Source organism: Camelus bactrianus, chromosome 16, assembly GCF_048773025.1.
Source record: "Camelus bactrianus isolate YW-2024 breed Bactrian camel chromosome 16, ASM4877302v1, whole genome shotgun sequence".
NCBI lineage: Eukaryota > Metazoa > Chordata > Mammalia > Artiodactyla > Camelidae > Camelus > Camelus bactrianus.
Window position 1 is genome coordinate 14915478 of NC_133554.1, and position 22595 is coordinate 14938072.

The following is a 22595-nucleotide window of genomic DNA, read 5'->3' on the forward strand; positions in this document are numbered from 1 at the left end:
CATACCTGAGGCTTCTGGACCTACCTATTCCCTGGGCTTCACTAACGGGGGTGGTGTTCCCACTTGTCTACCTCCCAGGAGAGCCAGAGTGTTAATTAACGCCTGTGTCATGCTTTGAAGATAAAATTATTTAGAGAGACGGGGGAGGAAGACAAACAAAATCAGATCTTTCTTGCTGGATTATGCCTGGGATCCATCTGGATGTTTAGACAAAGTCCGCAAATCATAGTCCTCTTTTTCCTCTAAACCTCTGGAACCAAATCTTTCACAGGGAAGCTGTCCTCCTCCCTGACATCCTTCCCAACACAGCACCACTGAAGGCCACTGTACCCCTGGGACTCTGTATCTTCCTGAGTGGCCAACACCACTGGCCAGCACTAGACTGAAGGACAACAGTGGTCACTAGCTCTTCTCCTGCATGTCCCTTGAGCAGCTACGCCAAGCAAGCCCCACCTCCAGGGTGACCAGTTCCACATGAGATGTCCAACCCTGTTGAAGGGATTCAGACCTACAGGGGCCCAGACATAACGTCTTCCTTGCTCAGTCTTCCACCACTACTTTTAAAGATGTGAAATCAGATTAAACTGAACATTACAGTAACATGTGGAAAATGTGGAGGTGAGAATTAGTCTCCCCAGCTCCACCTCGGAGTCAGACCTGGCCATAACAGGAGATGAGGGAGATCCACGACTCCAGGGAGCAGAGAGCCCCTTCGTCTCACCCTGGGTGTCCTCCCGTAGTGGTAAGGTGAGGGCTCAGAACCAAAGCCCAGGGCAGACCAATGCTGTTGGGTGTTGAAGCGTTCCAGGTGGTAGAAAGAGCAAAGTAGGGGTTTCCTGAAATACCCTTGAACTTTCCAATACTCCTGTTCCACTCTCAGGAGGGACAGCATTTCCAGGAAGGAAAGGGGTGATAGGTCAGGGGGTAAGTTAAGACAGAGGCAGGGCAAGCGAGTGGGAGGCTTGCCCCAGGCCAGCCGCTTCTGAAGTCCACAGCCTCAGCTGCCCAGCGGGGAGCAGTGGGAGCACCGGCCCTGTCAGTCCGCCTTATACAAACACTGAGGGAAGAAAAGGAAACAATGAGCCCTGGCTGCCAGTCTGGGTTTACAGAGCGGCCACAGAGTCTGTTTTCTTACACACACAGACGGCTTCTAAATTATGCATTTCCCCAGAGCGGAATTATTTCTTCGCTCACTTCTCTTCTGTAGGAACCCCCCAAAAAAGTTCACAGGCAGGGGTTTCTGGTTATGCTCAACTTCAAATCTGAATCTCACAACTTATTCAAAGCTACCTACTGAAGAATCAGCATTCACGTTCTGCATGAAACGTGAGTACATCACACACAAACACGTACCCAGGCACACACAACCATTGCACACCACACCGCAGAACCTGAAGAGAGAAAAATGGGCCACGTGAGCAACATCCCAGGCTGCCTGCTGCTAGGGGAGCCCCGAAGAGTCGAGAAGACAGGCCTTGGACTTGGCTGCTAGACTCTGCTCCTCCTGCTCTTCCAGAGGAACGTGAAGGCACCCACAAAAGGTGCCTTGTGCCCCGAGAAGAAAGGAAAGAAAAGTGGCTTTTGGAAACACACAACTTGTTCAACTGGGGCAGGGCGAACTAGAAGGAATGAGAGGGGGAAAGTGGAAAGCAAGGGGAAGCAGGATCAAGAGGCAGTCCTTGTGTCTGAGAAGAAAGAAGAGAATGGACCGAGTGAGAGAAAAAGATGAGAGCTGAGGACCGAAAAAGTCACCTATTACCATCTTCTTTCCTCTTTAAGGGAAAATGCTAAAAGCTACTTCTTTTAGAAAGAAATCAGTTTTTAGGAAGGAAGAAAAAATAGATTTTTTTTTTTTAAAGGAAGAAATTAAGAGTATGGGGCTGCCGAACTCACATTTTAATTTTTGGACTCTGGGTACCTGCTAATGGGGCCACAGGCTCCGTGGGGCTTCATGAGTTGAAAATACTGTGGAGTCCAAATTGATTCCCAACAATAATCAAATGAGCTCAATATTTAAAAGCCTCAGGGCACATGTACAAACTAAACACCATTTTAAGTGAAGTAATAATCCATCACAGTGGAAATTAAAGGAAGATTTGCTACCACCCCCAGCTGGCTCCTGCTGATCAGCATGGAAAGAAAAGATGTGAAATATTATGATTAAAAACAAAGACCTTAGATACACCAGTCTGAGAGCCAAATGCATAGGGAGCACACAGCAAACCTGGCTGTCCCACCTTGCAGACTGGTTTTTTCCATAAGGAGTCACAACTGCAGGTGGAAATCAAAACAGAACCTTCTGAGTCACCAGGATGGAGAGGTAGGAGGTACGGATTCATCAGGTAAGTCATAAAGGAACTGAATAAACGATGTGGAAGACAAGGCAGAACAGCCACACACAGAGCTCCAGAAACTGAGAAGATGGAACTCACCAGGCGATGTGACACCTCAGCCAGAGAAGCAGACTATCCCCAGGTGTGCCTCCGGACTGTTGTTTTGTTGTGGGGTGTTTTGGAGGAGGGTAGGCAGAGACTGCCTGGAAAAGAAGTGGGCTCTGGAATCACAAAACCAGTTCTGCTCCTTTCTAGCTGAACGACTCTGGCAAGTTACTCAACAGCTCTGATCCTCAGCTTCCCCAATTCTAATAATACCAACATACACAGGGTTACAAGGATTAAATGAGATGTTGTAACTGCATACACGGTGCTGGCACACAAAACACACCAAAATTGTAGCTATTATGATTTTCAGTGGTCAGTGAACTGGGGTGGGGGTGGGGTGGCGATGCTGCTGCTTAGAAAGAGAGGAAAAAGAAAAAGGAGGCCCAGGAGTTCAGAGACAGACACAGTTTGCCTGCCACTTCCCTTAGGACTCTCCAACTTGTCTTCAAGCACTGTAGCTGGAACTACTGGAATGACATTTCTCTAAACCTTGAATTCTCCTTTCATGGTGAGAGGAGGTGATGATGACCCCGGGGGAACCAGAGTATTCCCCTCATCACTACTGAGGTTCTTCTAAGAGGTGGCTTCCCCAGTGGCCATGCTCCCATAGGCCCCAAAGCACTGCCAGGAATATAGTGTCTTATTCACACAGCCCAATGAAGGCCCCTGAGCCTCCTTTCTCCTCTAAATCCACCCTCCACATTGCAGTCACTGTTACGTATTTAAAAAGCAGATTTGGCCACATCATCTCTCTCACGTCCTTCAGAAAGGTAACACAGGGCAACAGTTAACCAGATGAGTTCTGGGTATTTATCTAAAGAAAACAAAATCACTAATTCAAAAAGATCTACGGATGCCTATGTTCACTGAAGCACTATTTACACTAGCCAAAGTATGGAAGCAATCTAAGTGCCCATCGATAGATGAATAGATAAAGATGATGTGGTATTTAAATTCAGTGGAATATTACTCAGCCATAGAAATGAATGAAATATTGCCAGTTGCCAGGTTGGACCTAGAGGGGATTACTCAAGGTAAAATGAGTCAGACAGAGAAAAACAAATACCATTTGATTTCACTTGTGTCTGAAAAAACAAAACAGAGCAAATAAACAAATGTAATAAAACAGAAATAGAGTTATAGATACAGAGAACAAACTGGTGGTTGCCAGAGGGAAGAGGAGTAGGGGGACAAACGAAATAGATGAGGTACAAACTTCCAGCTATAAAATAAGTCATGGGGATGAAATGTACACAGAGGGAATATAGTCAACAATACTGCATTAACTTTGCATGGTGACAGATGATAATGGGTAATGATCATTTCATAATGTATAAAATATTAAATCACTGTGTGGTACATTGGAAATTAATATAATACTGTATGTTAATTATAGCTTCATTTAAAAAAAAAAAAAAAGATGGGTAACGGAACCAGACTTGAGAGTTTCAAATCTCAATTCTATCATTTCCTAGCTGTGTGACCTTGGACAGTTTACTTAACCTCTCTGGACCTTGCTCTCCACATCAAAAACTAGGAACCCTAATATTGACCTCATAAGGCTCTTGTGAGAATTAGCTAAGCTAATATATATTAAGTACTCAGCATGGTGTGTAGCAAATATACAAATTCCAAGTACGTATTACTGCTGGCAACCATCTACCACTGACACCCACGAACGGCTTCAGATTCATCTCTACCACCTTCTACTCTACACTCCATTTTTTGAACTGACATTTAAGGGTCTACCATGTGTCAGGAACAGTCTCCTAAGTGCTCAGTAATGGCAACCAAACTTTGCAGTTCCTCCTAATACACCACACCTGCATTTCACCCTTTTGTGGTTTTGTTGATGTCATTCCCTCGATCTGACACACCCTTCCCATGTCTCCTCACCAGGCCCTTAACTTGTCTCTTAAGACTCAGCTCAAATGTCCCCTCAGCATTGGACTTATTTGCCCCTCCTCTGTGCTCACCTCCATCTTAATATTTACTCTATTGAAATGGATATTATCCTTTTTTGCCTTTGTATCCTCTGCTAGAAGTAAGAGCCAAGAGAAGAGGCCACATTTTAGTCATTTCTGTACCTCCTGAACTCGGCAGCATGGAGCATACAGTAGGGGCCACTGCTGAACCGAATTCCCCCTGCTTCCCACTGGGCTGCTGACTAGTGGGCAGCAGACATGACCGAGGCCCCGCCCTTCCTCCTGCCAATACCGAGGCAAGATGCAAAGTGGGGCTCCGGGCACCATGGAACCCTGTTCATCCCCGACAGCCTCTACTCAGATCCTGTGCTGAGATGCCAGAACTATAGTTCTTCTGGGCTATAGAAGATTTTTTAACATTAATCAAAGGCCTGTCAGCCCCTCTCTCTCCCTTTGGAGACGGCCCACATTCTGTCTATGGAGTGTGTACCTACTTTTAATCTGAGCACCAAACCCCCACACCTCGTGGTCTTTCTCTTGCCTTTCAATGTGTCTTTCTGAATAAATCTACCTTCACTCAAGAAAAAAAAAAGCCTGTCATTGTCATCCATGCCCATTTTTCACATTTACAGGGTCTAGGTCAAATATAATAATATAATGTGTTTTATATATATAGCTGTTGGGGGTATAGCTTAACCATTTTCCAGTTTTTCTGTCTCTTATTTATTGTAGAAACTCTTAGAAAGCCCGAAGAGGACTTTATGCTGGCTTTAAGGACAGGAGCCTGGCTGAACAGTCTGTTCTAGAGGGAAAGAGAGAAGCCCAGGTTGGATGCAACAAATAGGTGGCAGTGGGAAGGGGACACGTCAGCCATTTCTGAGACTGGAGACAGAAAAAAGAGGTACTATGGCGGTGGAAAGTCTCTATCCCAGGAGGATCGTTCTCTATCCCCAATCCTAATCTCACCAGAATCCTAAACCCAGACCAGGGAGCAGAGAGACCCAGTTTCCCTGGCTGCCAAATAAGAGAAGTGGGTGGTGGTGTCATCCACTGGAGACGAGGACAGGATTAGAGACAGATGGACTTGGATTCCGCCTTGGGTCTTCTCACTAGCTGCACCACCACTGGGCAAACTGAAAGGGAATAACAGCGCCTACCTCGTGGCAGAGACAAAAACATCAAGTGAGACAATGCAAGTGTAGCATTCACCGCCTGCACGGGCTTAGTCCTCAATAACCGTGATTTGCCATGATCATCCTTACCAGCGCGGGAGAAAAAGCACAGGGACTGTTCGTACTCACAAGACCTAAACGAGCAATGCTCTGGTCTGCCCGGTTGACTCATGGTGGTTAGAGGGTTAGACCCAAATTAATCCACTTAAAGGTATACAGTGATATAAGTAGGTTTTTGTGGTTTAGCTGGGGATCTGACACTACTGCAGTATCATTCCGGACAATAGACCACTCCATCACTCAGGACAGTGGAAGTTACCTTTGCGGTCCACACTGGCTCTACTAATCCCAGGATGGGGCCACCATTGAGAACTTTACTGAAACGCCCCTATTAAAACTGCCGCGGAGCTGACTGCAAGACACACAGGAAAATCAATGCCATCATTTCATAGTTAACCATTTTATAGCACTGGGCCCAGGTGGTACTTCAAATCCTTCCAGTTGATAATAAAAACCAGTTTGAATACTCCAGAAACCACTGTCTTTCACAAACAAAACCAGGGAGGGGATAGCTCAGTGGTAGAGCGCATGCTTAGCATGTACGAAGTCCTGGGTTCAATCCCCAGTACCTCCATTAAAAAAACAAAACAAAACAAAGCCAAAAACAGATAAACGTAATTACCTCCCCCCACCAAAAAACAAAGCTTGAAAAAGCAAATAATTTTTTTTAAAAAAGGGAAAAGAAATAATAAAGACCACTGATAACATCGCACCATAACAAATATAACAATGAAAAAGTTTGAAACATTGTGAGAATTACCAAAAACAAAAACAAAAAAACCCACCATTCATCTTCAGCCTGGATACAGGGCCTAGCCTTGATTTCAGGGGGATTCTCTGTCAGGTGATAATCCTACATGATCTCTAGGATTCCTTCAGCTCTTAAAGTCCTGATTTCATGTTGTAAAATGATGGCTCTGCCAGCCAAACCCTGCCCCAGAGCAAAGTACCCATCAGCCAACCTTCGTTCTGTTGAGACCTTGATTTCAGCGAGGTCACAGAACGTGCCAGTCTCACAGAGTCCACTCAGAGATGGCTGCTGAAGCAGTGCTTTGCAACATCTGTTAGCAAAGCAATATATTTAAACATGGCTCTTAGTTCAGCACTCTGCCTGGGAGGACCCCACGTGAAGCTTAAATCTGTCAGAACATCTGCATAGAGAAGGGGCACTTCCCCTTGAACATCCTGAAACTTGCATGTAATTTACTAGATATTACACAGAAGTAGCTGTTGCTAGCTGGCTATGGAGTGATCAGATCTTACTTTGGGTTGATTCCACAATTTCAACCAAAAATAACCTGTCTGAAGATTCATTACCAAGGATACTTGGTTAAAGCTCATCAATGGCTTCCTTCTTTTTCTTATACAACTCCTGGATCGAAAAAAGGATTTAAGGTGGCTTACAAAAAAATAAATAAACAATACAATACTACCAAAATAGATTAATTAGGGTAGGAGGAATAAAAGAACAAAAGGAGAGGACACAGAAATGCATGCTGTCAAATTGCTAAATATTTACTGAATTTCAATTATAAATTTGGCTTTGAGCTCCCCAGTAACCAAGAAAATATCAGAAGTTGTAAGATTTATATTTCCTGTGAAATAAGAGCATCTTGGTTACTCAGGATATAGATTTTCTAAGAAACATGTCTCCTATGGGTGGTCGTAGGAGACAAGAACCAGCCAGTGAGCCTCAGCACACATCAACAGTTCCTACAATGTAGCCCTCCAGTAAGACTTTCTTACAGTTCCCTCCATGAAAACAGACTGTATAATAAACACCAAAGCACAACTCAGTAAAACGGATTCTACACGGGGTCAAACCAGGGCAGCCCAAGAACATGGCTTTCTGATGGTCTAGCTGGATCCAGTGATATGGACTCTCCAGAGGAATGGAAGAGCTACAGAGCCTTCTGGCAATGCTCCATGAATATCATTTATCACAACCACGCTTTTGAGTAACAGAAAATAAGGGCAGCCTCCAACATGCCAAGTCCAAACACTAATACTTTTGAATGCTAACACTATTTGGCCCTGGTGCTGCATTCAGCCCTCTCGTGGGCTGCTTTTCCCCGAAACTCTCCCTTATGGGCCTCATCTTGCCTCTGAGGGTTCTTCTGTCTCCCTGACTGAGCCTGTCTCCCTGACTGCTCTTCTTCCATCCTCCTCCTCCTTGGATGTGATTCCACCATGTGCCTGACTGCCTGGTCCCCTGGGGAACTATCATCCACACCCAAGTCTTCTGAACCTCTGTCTCCAGCTCCTGAACCCAGAATCCCTTTCTCAAAAGTGCCCTACCTGGCTCCTAGGAAGGCACTTCAAACTGAACTCTTCCAAAGCCAGTACTGTGGTTCCCCTTCCCCCGGCTCCTATTTCTTTTACCTGAATTCTGCTCCTTCCTCCTGAAGACCCAGTCACCAAGCAGGAAACGCCCTTTATTCTCTCTCCCTCCTGTGTCATACACTATCTGCCCCCTAGATGGTTGTACCTTTACAATCCACCCTCCCCACTGCCACCCTCAGTCACAGCCAGCAGCACTGTGGGAGCCCCATCCTCTCTCATCCTGAACGACCGTGACAGCTCCCTAAACTAGTCTCCCTGACTCAGCTCTTACCTCTCCAGCCCATTCTAGAATTCTATTTATATAGCACAATCTGATCACATCTCTCTCATGTTTCAAAACCGCCAGTGGCTTCCTAGCAGCCTACAGGACAAGGTCCAACCCGTTAGGTGGCACCAAGAACCTAGACCCGATTCTCCTTATCTTCTCATCACCTTCCCACCCCACTCCAAACCTGTTTCCCCAGCAGACCAAGCCTGTTTACTACCTTTTCTCAAGTTGTTTCAGCCTCCTGCAGAGCCTTAACCTGTCTTCTCTGCCCAGTAAAATGCCTGCTCATCCCTTGCTACCCAGCTCAAATAAGACCCTAAACAGAGCTGGGGGCCGCCTTCCAGCATGCAAAAAACTTCTCGTCACACCATTGTCATGTGTCTCCCAGACTGGGGACTCCCTGCAGTCAGAAGTCCAGTCTTTACACCCCTCTGGTTTTCCCAGGACTCCTAGTGTCCAGCACATTGGAAATTCTTGATAACTGAGTAAAATGAGTGACCATCACTGGCACTGTGCTGCCCTGTAAAGCTATTTTTGAGTCTCCTGACTCTGCCACTATTTAATACAGTTAAAATACTAAACTCTGGGCATTACATAGGACTCACCATGAATGCTCCGCAAAGTTCAAAAGCCAGCAAACTCTTACGATGCCAACTCACTTGGGCTGGCAGATGGAGTCTGAAACTCAGGACTGTGGCACCATGTCTCTGATGGGCCACACCACAAGAACCTCTGATGGTTTTACCCATTCTGCCTCTCCTGGCCCTTCCTGCCGTATCTGTGTGCCCCCTAGGGCAGCGTCCCAGGGGACACTCCCAGGGCTGGCACTGGCTTCCGGAGAAACCCCTAGAGAAACCCTCAAACCTCCCACTCAGAAACATTCTTTCTCCCAGTCTGAGCTGCTGCTCTAGGCAAGACTGAGCCAAAGAAAATGCAGTGTCAGGTTTAGTTCAGGCCAAGAAAAGGGGGTCCCTCCACCCGGCCTCTGCTCCACTGCCCTTTCCTCCAGCCCACAGAGGCTGCCACCCTCAGTGTCAGTCCTTCACATTATCTCTGCCATACTCAGAGATGATGACCCTAGCTAGAACAATGTGAATACATTCTTCCCGAGATCTGGGACCCAGTGAGGGATAGGGTCCATTTCTCTGTCCCCAGACAGTGCTACACTTGAACTGTAATGTAAAACAGCCATTTAAAAGATCTAGCAAGAAAACAAAGTCCTGGAAAGCCGAGTAAGAGATATGGCCAGTCTTGGAAACTTCCCCTTAGACTTCTCCAATCCCCACTAAGTCAGGTTCCTGATTTCATATGCACAGCACTTTTCACAGTTGTAATTTTACTTTTATTGAGGTGATTATTTGATTGTTATCTGTGTCTCACACACGCAGATATCCAATATTATTTACTGAATAAATGAAAAGTCTTTTGAAAAAGAAAATGAATGTCTTTTGGACTCTGGGCACTGTGTGACCTTGATTTCTCTTTAACTGCTGCTCCCCCAGGGCACAGCTGGGGACCCAATTAGTTACAAACCATCCATCTCAAATCTGCCAATACGATTCTATTGTTCAGCTGTCAGCATGCCTTTGGCTTTCTCACTTTAATCTCCCAATTCAAATAAATCCAAAACTCTAGACCCTGACATCTGTGGCTGGGCTCCCTGCCTGTTCACAATTGGAATTTGGATACTGAACTTAAAACTCAGGAGAAAAAAAGGGCAGAGGCACTTTCAAAAGGATACCTTAATGTCCAAAGTCCTAGCCATCACCAGCCCAAAGATGGATGGATTCTGTCCTAAGAATTAAATCGTCATTGAGTGTTACCATTCACTGAATTGTAGGAGAGGAAAAGGAATAGGGTGGGAGAGAGAGCCTGATTCTAGAGCAAATTTCTGGATTTCTCCTGTTATGGGAACGGCAGATAGATTTTAGTGAGAATGACGGCCTCTTTTTCCGCTCAGGCCTTGCACATCAAGGGGAGCCGTGCACGTGGCCAGTGCAGCCTGTTCATACAGTTTAAGAAACCTCCTTGAAGCTTGTGGTTTATGGGTCAGTTTTCCCACTAGATTGAGCCATTCCTGACCACGTCCAGAGACCACGTCTGGTTAATCACCCCTCACAGCTAGCCTGAAGCCTGGCTGGCACTAACTGCTCAGAAAGTATTGGCTGAAGGAAAGTGGGAAATGAGGGGAGGAGGTAGGGAAGAGTCATCTGAGGCCTTACAGCAACTGTCAGTAAGCCTCCAGGAATCTACAATTTATTTCTTATTATGGGCCCATGAGGGGCCGGTGTACTTGACATGCGTTATCGCAATTAATCCTCACAACAAACAACCCAGGGAGGCAGGCACTGTTAGGATTACCCCAATTTGAAAGATGAGGAAAAAGCTCAAGAGAAGTTGAACAGTTTGTCCAAGGTCACTCCACTAGAAGGTACCAGAACCAGGATTTGAACCCTGGGCAACTTTCCCAACTTGCCCTACTGGATCCTTCAACCCAGGCAACAGAGAGGGGTCTGAAGATGGGCATCCTTGATTCCTGAGCCTCTTAGTACAACAGGCAGAATATCTCCTGGAGGGAGAGTCTAAGTCAATTAATCCTAATGCAAAGCAGAGATGTCCAGTTCTCTGAAAATATCTTCAGACTCCTGGGGTTGGCTCAATGCATCCACTTTTAATTAGAAAAAACTGAGAGAACAAATGAGGGACAGGAATAACCTGAGCCAGAAGGTGGGACAACAGATTAGGCACAAGAAAAAGCTTATTTTCAGTTCTTGTCATCTCTTCCTGCTAATGGGATATTTCCCTTTAAGGCTGCAGTCACGTGAGGGGACACAATTTTTTTCCCTCAAATCCTAAAGGAAACAAATTAAGAATCATGTACACAAAACTAACCAAAAGCCCTATCTAATTATATTTACATAATACTCATGTTTATACTATTAACACAGCAAACACTGAAAGAGAATTTCATTTTTAACTTTAGGTCCGTTTGGTGGTGGGTCAATTTAGGTAGGGACCCCCAACAAACAAAGACCAAAGTGGTAAAAGAAGAGATAAAGGGGAGGCAAATATAATGGATGGCACACAGGAACATACAAACAAAAGAAGAAAAGGAAGAGGCAAAAATAGAACGTAAGGGAAAGGAGGCCAAAGGTCAAGGATGTTTAGCAGTTGGTTTCTGCCAGTGACATCAACTACCTCAACATGTGAGGGTGTAGACGACATTAGAAAAACCAGGGAGACTTGGGTGAGGGTAAAGGGGGTGGTGGTGGTGGTATTATTATTTGCTTGCTTTTACTAAATTCCCCATCCTGAAAATTCTGATTTTATAGGCCTTTGGTTGGGCTAGGAATTCTTACGGCAACAAGGTTTGAGAATCCTGAGGGGCAGTCTCACCTCTGAGGGTGCCTCTTATCTACGTCAGCTGGCCATTGTTCACAGGTCTTCACCCCCCGGAGTTCGACTGTGATGTAAGTCACAGTCCAGTTCGATGGAGTTACTCTAAACTGTAGCAATGGTAGCCCAAGCAGTATCTCCTTCCTGCATCTCACATGCCTCCTGAGCATTCCACATACGTTACCTTTCATATATACCTCGGTGCCTTTGCACAGTTTCCCCTGGCGTGTTTCTGCATGTTTCAACCCTCTTGTATTCTTTCCAGCCCCATCTCCAAAATGCCCACCCTTCTTTCTCTATGTCTGTAATGTGTTTAAACTCTCTACCTTGTACTCTGGTTATTGACACATATGCCTTAATCACTCCTATTTGAGGACAGACTCTTACGGGCAGGGGCCATATGATAACTTTGTCTCCCAAAGGTCTTCCTATCTGTTGAATGATTATTACCCAGGAAAATAAAACAAAACCAAGGTTGAGTTTCAGCCCCAGGCCAGAGGTTCCTCTTCGCTCTCAAAATAGGAATCAAAAATTTCCTGACTCAGGCAGGCTATGTTCCAAGCCTATGCTCTCTTGCCCCAGGTACTCCCAACCAGAACACCATGGGAAAACAAAACAACTCATTAGGCAGGTCAATATTTTCTATAACTAAATTTCTTATCAGAGAGAATAAAGCCACTTTCTTCAGTTCAACCAAACTCAACCACTGTTCACACCCAGAAGACACTGTTTGAGCTTCTGTGGCACCCATCTGTCATCTAGATATCAAGCCTTCCTTTCATGGCAAGAAATAGACAAGGGGGGGAAGTTACAGCTCCGTGGTAGAGTGCATGCTTCCCATGCACGAGGTCCTGGGTTCAATCCCCAGTACCTCCACTGAAAAAAAGAAAACAGACAAGGGAACTCCAGGCACTAGAGGCTAATTTCATTCTGAGCTGGCAATCTAGTTTCACATAAAACCCACTAAGTCTGGACATACTACATTCTCAAGGCCACGGGGGAGCACAGCGCTGCTGACACAGCCAGGAAACAGGAATGTGGGTGGCAAGGTAACAGCTCATTGGCAGATGCTCCTTCACCCCATCAGAGAGAGAAGGTAGGCTTTGCCTAGTATTGAGACATTATGAGTTACTTAGGGTTTTAGTCAGGAGTTGGTACTCTTCCAGAACGTACAGGAGTAGGAAGAGCCCTGGGCCTGAGAAACAAAAGGTATGGTTTATACTCTGTGCTTTGCTCTGATTAGTTCTGTGTCTTAAGCAAGTCCTTTTTTCCTGTTTGAGCCTCAGTGTTAGTATCTCTAAAGTGTAACACCTAAAATGGATTTTAATACCCAATCCAGCATATAACTAATGAATAGAAAGTTGCAAATTATTAACTTGAAATCAGAGAAAATAAGAATTACAAGGTTAATGCCAGGAAAAAAAAAAAAAAAAGGGATGCAGGGCCTCACAGTTACTAAAATCAAGCCACAAATTTCCATCTGTGCTTCCCAGCAGCCAGAGCATGAAAAGAAACATGATCAGTTATATTCAATTGTCCACAAAGAAAAATCATGCCAGTTTCTTGGGAGATGGAAAGCTTTTCCTGGTACTTGGCTCTGAAAGAAAATTTCTCCAATTAACAGGGACATTAAGTGAAGTTGTATTGAAGTCTTCAACAATATAAAGCCTTATAAGAAACATAGCAGCAAGTTATAGAAAAGCTATTTTGGACAGTGACCCTCCGTAAAGCAAAGGGCAGGACACCGGAGATGGTCTCAATGAAAACAATTTTGGAGGGGCTGAGCTAACATGGCCCAAGCAAGCTGCTTGCAGTTGGCCCAGCTTAGTTCAAGGATAAAACTAAGACCAGGTAGATAACATGTCCTTCTAAAAATGTCTATAAATATTACTTCTTCCATGTGGGTGTTTATTAAGAGTTGGACCGCAGTTTGCAATTAGATGACTTCTAAATTCCATTCCAGTTCTGATAAATCTAAGTGACATTTTTGTCTTCATTTACTTAGACTAATTTAGGATTTGGTAGTCTTCCCTCTTACTGCCCACTCCCAAATCAATGGATTGGGAATTCCTGCCAGGGGTTGGGGGGAACTCTCATTATTAGTATTAATAACAACACTAATGGCTAATACCAAGTGCTTATGTGTGAGGCTCTGTGCCTGGTTTCCTGAGCATTCTCTCATTTAATCCTTCCAAAAATCTCGTGTGATAATAACTATTAATAGTCTCATTTTACAAATAAGGAACAGAGATTCAGAGAATTTTAGCAAATTGTGCGAAGTCACAGACCTAACTATTCAGATCGTTCTGACTCCAAAGCCCAGGATCTTAGCCCTCCTTACAGTGCCTCCTCATATTAATGAAACGTGATTACCGGTAGAAATGCTTGTCAGAATAGTGAGGCCTGGAATAAGGCTAGTGGGGGAGACAAGAGTTATTAACAACAACAAAATAACAATGGGGAGTTTAGAGGCTTTGGCAACCTGTGAAAAGAATAAAAGTATGAAAAGTATTGTGCAAAGCAAAAATCCCAAAAGACAGTAATTCCAGGGGAGCAGGAATACCCAGAAGAGAGAGATTTCTTTTCCTCCTCTTGAAGGTAAGTATTACTCCTACTCTTAAAAGACTCAAAACCTTGGCTCTCTTGGTCTATCATCCATTCATTCCACCAACAACTAGATGTATATCCAGTGCTACTCACTGCCAAGCACTGAGCAAGACTCTCAAGCTTCCAATCTAGCCATCAAGTAGACAATGCATTTGCAGATGGTATTAAAGTACTTTGAAAAAAATAATACAGGGGATTAAGAGAGACTGAGGGGCAGGGAGGGGTGGGCTGTTCTAGATAACAGGTCAGGGAGGGGCTCTCTGAGACCCAAGTGAGAAGCCAATCATGCAAAAACTTGGAGAAAAGGAGTTCTGTGACCAGGGACTACCAGTGGAAAAGCCTGTGAATGAAAAATGTTGCCTGCCATATCAGTAAACAAAGGATGTGGTAACCATCAAGACACTACAGCCCACCCCTGAGGGAACTCAGGATGGGAAAGAGGATACTGGTCCTAGACAGCTAAGGTGCATATTTACAAGGAAGGATATCAGTGAGCCTGGACTGCAGCATCTTCCCACACACAGAAAAGTGCTAAATTCATTAACTTGAGATGATTGGTTTTCCTCAGTGAACAGTAATCTTCTGGTGTTTCGAACACCTGTTTTTTGTTGCAAAACTCCTATATATTCTGGCTCCTCCCTCACCCCTTTGGAGCAGTCCCTCAGAGCTCTCTGAGAGGCTGCTTCCGGGCTTGAAGTCCTCAGAAAGTCTACTGAATACAACATAATTCTCAACTTTTAGGTTGTACGTTGTTTTTCAGTCGAAAGGCCAGATGACAAAAGCAAACTTGACCTGCTTTGGAAACCTCAGGAAGGCTGGTGAAGTTGGAGCCAACTGAAGCAGAGTAGACCAGGTGAGGACTGGTAGGAGATGAAGTGGGAGAAGGTGGGAGAGGGCGTCAGTGCAATGCCTACAGGGAAAGGGGCTAGATTATTTCTGATGGGAAGCCATTGGAAAGTTTTAAACAAGGAGTGGCATAATCCTATTTACTTTTTTTTCCCCCTATTTACTTTAAACCCCACCGCCACCTCAGGGGCCACATTCACAACTCCAGAGATGCAAGTATGTTACCACCTTTTGTTAGGGATAATATCACTGAAAACTACCAGCTCTTAACAGAATATCTTTAGCTTGCAGGCCCCGGCTTTCCATCTTTGAAGGCTAAAATTCAAAGAGATGCTTCCTTTTCTAGAGCTTTATACCCCTTCATACTAAGGGAAGGCAATTAATTGTCAGAGCAACTGATAGTTTGGTTGACAGACCCTAGGGAAATGCCAAGATCATTTACAAGGGAAACTGATCCAGTCCTCCATTTGAATCCCACCTGACTGTCTCTTCCTCTGCTTTTCCTATCCTGGGATATCCTATCCTTTGCCATCCTTTTGTTGCTTTCTTTATTCCATGAGCTCAAAACTAAACATTCTAAATGTGAGTTGCTTGACCAGACTGAACATTATTGAGGTTAATTTCAACATTCCTATAGTTAGTGTACCCATACAAGACATACACTTGACAGGGAGGATTATAGTTGAATTTGAATTTGGATAATTTAGAGTTCTTTTTGAAGCTAAACTGCAGCTTTGAGAAGTTGAAGAAAATTTCTTTACCAACATGTTTGGACACAATAAGGGGGAAGCATCCAACATGTGGATGTATCAGGTGTGTGTATGTTTATGCTTGAAAGAAGAGACCGGTAACAGCCTCAGAAATGGTATGATTAACAAGAGCCACCTGCACACAGGAGCGGAGATGTCACAGAGGAAGAACCAGGGCTGAGGCAGGTAGGCATTGAGGTGGGAAAACTTGTGCCTCTTCTTATTAAGAACTGCTGACAGACAAGCCCCTGGTTCCCCCATTCCCTGCCTCCCCAAACAAAAATAAAATCACCAGCTTGCCCTTCCCCTAGATTACACAGCCTGGAATACCTAGATATTAAATAAAATCAACCTTTCCTGCTGACCAACTGTTAATGTCCCAGGTGCAATGACTGCGTTGCCAATTCAAAACCATTAAAGTCATTAAAGCAGTAAAAATTCACATAATCTGTGAATAATACAGCAAGCTCATCAGCACTGCTCACACCCCCAACCCCACACACCTAGAAACAGTGGTACTGAACAGCAGAACACCAGCCTTCAAATGGGCTGGGCAGGGTGCTGTGGGAAGGGATTTGGGGGGGGGGGTGCTGTCTCTTGAGGCCAAGGCTTCATGGCAGCTGAAGGCAAATAACACTATATCCTTAGACTTTTCAAAGCCTGGGCTAGTTGAGGGATCCTGGGTTTGCACAGACTGTGTGGGTCACATATCTGACTAAGGTTCAGTATATTTCATATCTTAAGTAATGCCTGTCATTGTTCATTCTCCCCAGTTTCCACTAGATCAGGGTTTCTTATCAACCACCTGTCTCAAACCTCATGGCCCACTTATTAAAAATGTGCCCTGCTGAGAATAAATATCTCCAGATTGAACCCACAAACTTCATTTTTAAACACTACCCAGGTCATCTTTATGCACATTTAAGTTTGAGGACCTCTGCTCTAGAGCAATGTTTCTTAAACTGCAGGTCATGACCTGTTTGGTCAAGAAATCAAATTAATGAGTCATGACCAGTAGTTGATTTATTTTTTTTTTAATTAGGTAGGAAAAACATAAATAGAACACATTGCAGGTAGTAAGGGCAACTGTTTTTCCTAGAACTTATACAGTTGTGGACCTCTGTGCAGTGATGTAAAATGTATTCCACACTGTGGATCCCACTCAAAGTTTGGAAACCACTCTCCTAGAGGGAAAAAGGAAAACAATATTCTTGTGCATGGCATTTATTTTCCATTTTCTACCCCTAACTCCAAGCTTCTGGATTTTAGTTCAAGACAGATCCCAGAATCTGTTATCAAATCCTAAACTGATTACAAACAGTGGAGGAGGGTGAGCTACTCTGCTCCAGCCTTAGACCCTTTTCCATGGAGCTGGGGACAAGGGAAGGTGCCAAAGAGAAGTTTGCACAACTCTCCTGAGACTGGACCTGGAAATGAGGGAAGGGATAGACAGAACTCAGGTGCAGCCCATCTTTGTGGCAGTGATTAGGTCAAATGAAAGTCAGAGAAGGGTGAATCCAGTCCCACTGGTAACAAGAAACCGGGAGCACCAAGCATGTGAGGTCAAGTCCCGCCCCAGAGCCAGTGACATAAGTTGCCTTGGATAAGTCACCTAACTACTCAACCCCCTAGATTCCTTGCACTGCAAATGTTCCGTGAGCAAGTGCCATACAGAGAAACATCAAGCTTGCCTTCTTGCTCCTCGCTCTAGGACAAGGAGCCCCATCTTGCTGGACCAAAACAGAGAAACAAGGGAGGAAGGGCAAGGGAAAAAAGATGAATAGCTGGCCATCTTGTTAGCTTTTAGACTCATCAGAAGCAAAGACTTACTGAAATGAACCTCAACACCCGAGAAGAGCAAACTGAGGAGGAGGCCAGAAAGCAAAATACCCAGCAAAGCCCAGGAGCAGTTTCATGTGGGACCGCCGCGGGACTGCGGGAGGGTCAGCTACATACAGAACAGAGAAGAACGGAGGACACTCACTCACTTGGTTTGTAAGCTCTTGCAAGCTGAGAGTGAAGTCAGAGGTGTCAGTCTCCTGGACTGGGTCCAAAAGAACAGGTGGTTTCCCCCATCCGCCAACGTGAGAAAAGCCACGACTTGGGTAAAGACACACAGAGGAGGTCAGCGGCCAAGGAGGGTGAACTTGAAGCAGTGAAGCGATGAGAGATCGGGGCTGCCCTTCAGCGCCAGTTCCTGAGAGGTACTCGCTGGAGAGGCCCCTACATTCCGTTGGGCAGGAGAGAACTCGCTCCCACCCCCTTGGCAAGGGCACTGGGGAGGCGCCGGGAAGCGGCCAGGCAGGAACTCGGCTGCGGTTACCTCGGCCCAGGGCCCGCCAAGCGCTCCTGGGAGTTTCGAGAGCGCCCAGTCCCCCAAAGGCGGGGGCACCAAGGGCGGCGCCCCCGGACCCAGTGTCTTCAGCGGAGACCCAGGGTCACCGGGGACCGAAAACGCCCGAAGCCCCCATCCTGGCCCCCACGGAGTCCGAGCTGCGGGAACTATGCTGAAGGAGAAGCAGCGACCGGGTCTCCAGGTCTCCCCTGCCGAACCGCGCGCCCCAGACTCGCCCAGCTCCTCGCGCAGGTCCCAGGCCCCGACCCTGGAACCCGTGCCACCTCTGCTCCAGTCGCGGGCCGCCGCCAGGGCCCGGCAGTGTTTGTAAACAAACCGGTCACGTGGCCCCGGCGGCCCGCTCCCCGCCCCCGGCGCCCGCGGCCCCCTCGGAGACCCCCAGCCGGACCACTCCTCGGCCGCGCAGGGCAGAGGGCGCCGCGGGCTCGGCGGGAGCGGGGCGGGAGGGGCCACAAGACCTGCGCCCAGTGCCCGGGGCCAGGCGCCCGCGCTGACAGCGCGCCCCACGCCCACGCATGCCCGGCCCGCGCCGCGCTCGCGTCTGCTTACCCGACAGCAGGCTGCCCCGTCCGGCCAGCGCTGAGCTTGGCTCCGCGGGGTTGCGCAGCAGCGAAGGACCGCCCGGCCGGATCCCGGGCTCCGGGCGCGCTCTTAAAGCCACAGCCTCCGCCACTGCCGTCGCCGCCACTCCGCATCCCTCCGCGTCGGGGCCGGGGGCTGCGGGGTGATGGACGCGCCCCCGCGCCTATCCCCTCGGCTCAGCACATAGCAACACGCCACGGGTTGGCTCGGCCCGGCCGCAGCCCATCCGCCCCGAGCCAATCAGCGAAGGACGGAACTCCGCCCCTCGCTTCCCCTACCTCCCACCCCCCACCTCTCTGACCCGGCCCGGCTTGGGTGCGGGGAGTGCGGCGAGTACCGAGTCTGGCCCGATGAGGCTCAGCCGGCGAAGCCTGGCTAAGCAGGGCAACTGGCCGGAGGAATAGGGAAAAAGGGTGATGAGAATGGGTGGCTCTCGGCGCGCGGGAGGAGACCGTTTATTTGGGTTTGGAGTTTGTCCCTAGGTCATGGCTGGGGTTTCTAGAACCCGGGAGAGGGAGAGGGGAGGCTTTAAAGTGCTTCTTGTTGGAGGGCCACGGTAGTAGCTCCGTCCTCACACTTTAGCCATCCCTAACCCGGAGCCTAAGTTACCTGAAGAGACTGTCAAGACCTAGGGCAGCTGAATTTAATAAGATAGTGCTAGCCCCACGGGGCCCTACTCAGAAGCAAGGCGTTTCCCCCTCTCCTCTCAGCTCTGCTTAATTTCGGAGAATTAAAAGTAGAAAAGAGGTCTTAGGAGAACTGGAAGGCACCTTAACCCCTATTGTTGCTGATTTTCTAAGGCTTTTGCAGAGAAATGATGATCAGGAGAGTAGACGGTCAATGACTTCAGGGGAGGCGCCCACCTTCTGGGTCACTGGGGTGGTGCTTTTCAAGGAAGAGAAGGTTAAAAAATAAGCCCAGGGCAGTCAGGAAATCTAGGGAGGCACCAGGTGGGTGGAGTGGGGCAGTCTCCCAGCAGGAAAACAGGTCAGTTTGAGAAAGAATGCTGCCAGGGATCAGGAGCAGAGAGCAGCCCAGCCTTTTCAGTTGGCCACTGTGGTTCTGCAGTTCCTCAGAAAGCAATAGGAAGCCCCATGGTTTATTGAGCTGTTAGACTATGAGATGCTTCTGGAGGTGCTGCTGACTTCACCCACCCGCCACACATTTAAAGGGAAAATGGTGCTGAAGTCGTTCCCTAGATGGCTCCAACTTCACAGCAACTTTACCCAATTGTCTTTAAAATATATTTGATTCAGTTAATATACACTGCATTCAAATTGTATTCAGTTAATAGACTTTATGTGGTTGGATGTGAATCCTATCCTAATGTTAGTAAAAACAACGAAAGATACCTCCAATACATCAGTATCATGACTATGTATCAGTCTCGAATGCTGTTTCAGTGTAAGCAGGACCACCATGTCACTTTTTGCAGTTGACAAACTTGGAAAGTCTAAAACAGGAAAACAAAACAAAAACAAACAAAAGAGAATCTTGAATAAGAAAGGTTTAATACTTAATCTAAGAAGAGGTGATGGATTCTTTAGATTATCAAGAGCTTGATTTCTGCCCTGATCTGCCTCTTGGGCAAATTTCTTTGCCTTGGTTTCCAGTGTAAAACAAAGAAGATTGAAATAGGATGATCTCTAAAGTCCCTTCCAGCTCTAAAATCTAAGCGGGGCCAGAGAGTCAATCTTGTTACAACATTGCAGCAATATTCTCCTAGTGAATATTCGTGTTGCCAGATCTCCACTCCCCAACAATAGATGTTGCATTAGCTTAACACCCTAGGATATTGGTATGTTATGTAACAAGATTGGTGGCTACTGTTTCTGTTTAAATAAAAGATAATGTTAGCTAAGGAGGACAAGTCTGGTGCAGTGGTTCAGAGGGAGATCTGAGGACCCCTGCAGGCGTGCTGTGTGTATGCAGGGAACTGGAAGAGGCAACGGGACTGCAAGATGAGGAGACAATAGAACCAGCCAGACAGCCAACAAAAAATATTTAATAAGCGGGATCATGTCTCCTCCCAGCCAAAAGAGCCAAGCATTGTGAGTTGTTAGGTGAGAAGGTAGAAGTGAAACAAAATTGTAAGAGCAACTTCTCTTTCTCTCTGAGAGCAAGCACCTCTAATCACCCCTCGGTACTCGTTTACTCAGTGCCTATTCTGTGCAGAATTTCCTGCTTGGCTTGGAAGATAATATTCTAAAGACTTTACTGAGAGGAGAGACGCTGAGGCCAATGTAGAGTGTGTGAGAATGGAAAGATATTTATACTGTAGGGCAAAAAAGAGATGGAGAAATATAGGGAGAGATGTAAATAACTTCATTCAGATTTAACCAGAATCCTTTTTTTTTTTTTTTTTTTTAAATCCTACTAGTAAAAGTTTGAGAGGTTCCTAGCCTCACAGACAGGTTATCAGCTAGGCTTTGTTACTGGCCCAGGACCCTTGTCTCCACTGTGTGAGGCCAAATTCATTCATTCTCAAAGCCATTCTTTTCCAGCTTCCTTTCCAATCCCAGTTCTTACTGTTGCCACATTGACATCACTACGACTGAGAAAAGGTCACTTTTATGTGCTCATGTTACTCAACCTCTGGCAGTATTTGACATGATTACATCTTCCTTTCCCTCACCCCCACACCAATACATCAGCAGGTCCCATCAGCTCTACTTCAAAAAAATGTATTTGCTCTGAACACGTATCTCTGCTGCTACCACCCTGGTCAGAGCCAACAACTCTCTCGCCTAAAGCAAGCAACAGCCTCCCAGCTGATCTCCCTGTTTCCGATCCATTCTCTACACAGCAGCCAGATGGTACTTCTTCAAAACAAACCCCTTTATGATGGCCACAAGGCTCTACTAACCAGTCTGGCCAACCTCTCTGTTCTGTCCTGGTGGCTCCTTGGCTCACGCTGCTCTGCACAAGCTGGCCACCTTTTTGTTCCTCGAATACACTGGGCCTCGTCTTGTTATAGCGTCTGTACTTACTGTTCCCTCCACCTGGAACAGTTTGCTTCCAGAAGGCTGCCTCCTTGCCAGGGGGGTCTCAGATCAAACGCTTCCTCTGTAGAGTCACACCCCCTCCCCAATACTTAATCCTACATGCCAGTCATAGTGCTCTGTATCCTACCTACTCTCAAATTATCACTCTCTGCAATTACCTCGGCCACTTTTTTTTTTTTTTTCCTGGCCCATCCAGCTCTAAAATGTAAATTCCATGAAAGCACCAGGGACTTTGTCTGTCTTGCTTCCTGTTGAAGCCCCAATGCCAAGAACAGTGTCTGGCACTCAACCAATATTTGTTGAATAAATAACTATACAAATAAACCGCTATGCCTGTCCCCTCACACCCTGGTCCATGCAGTTTCTTCTACGTTCCTTTATTCCGCCCCTTCTCCTCCTCTCTTCTCTCCTCTCCTCACTCCATCTCAAAGCCTTTTGCTTGATGACTCAGTCTAGAGATGAGATTAAGTGTCACTTCTTTGGAAGAGTTTCCCCTAACCTCTCTAGAAAAAGCGATCTTCCCTTCTTAGTATCATCCATAGCACTGTGTTCATAGCTCTCTCACATCACTCAACACTCTGCACTTCCTGCTTAGAGTTCTCAGTTATCCAACCTCACTCTCATTCCCTCCTGGGCTGGAACCTTATCAGGTCAGATCGTCTTTGTATTTTCAGCACCTGGCACATGGCAGACCCTCCCTCCAGGTTTATATCTGAGTTGGATCTAGTCAGGATCCAAGCAGGAATGTATAGGGTCTGTCTTCAGAGTCTGCTGATCAACAGATAGCAGTCTTACTTCCCAATATGACAATATTAACCTGAAACTTCAAGATATTCAATAATGAA

The 22595-nt window shown here is 46.3% G+C and overlaps 1 protein-coding gene across 7 annotated transcripts in view; it reads right to left on the reverse strand.

Annotated features, from left to right (window-relative positions):
- The window catches only part of YPEL2 (yippee like 2), a 77011-nt gene extending 58044 nt beyond the window's left edge, over positions 1-18967 (reverse strand). For 2 of the 7 annotated variants that reach the window (XM_074342708.1, XM_074342707.1), the window contains exon 1: positions 18713-18967. The gene's annotated coding sequence lies outside the window, so the exon portion shown is untranslated. Of the gene's footprint in view, positions 1-2432; positions 2452-7980; positions 8075-17791; positions 18365-18712 lie in introns of those variants that run through there. The other 5 variants (XM_074342706.1, XM_010951032.3, XM_045513755.2 and 2 more) reach the window with 5 other exon arrangements.
- Between the last annotated feature and the right edge of the window lie 3628 nt (positions 18968-22595).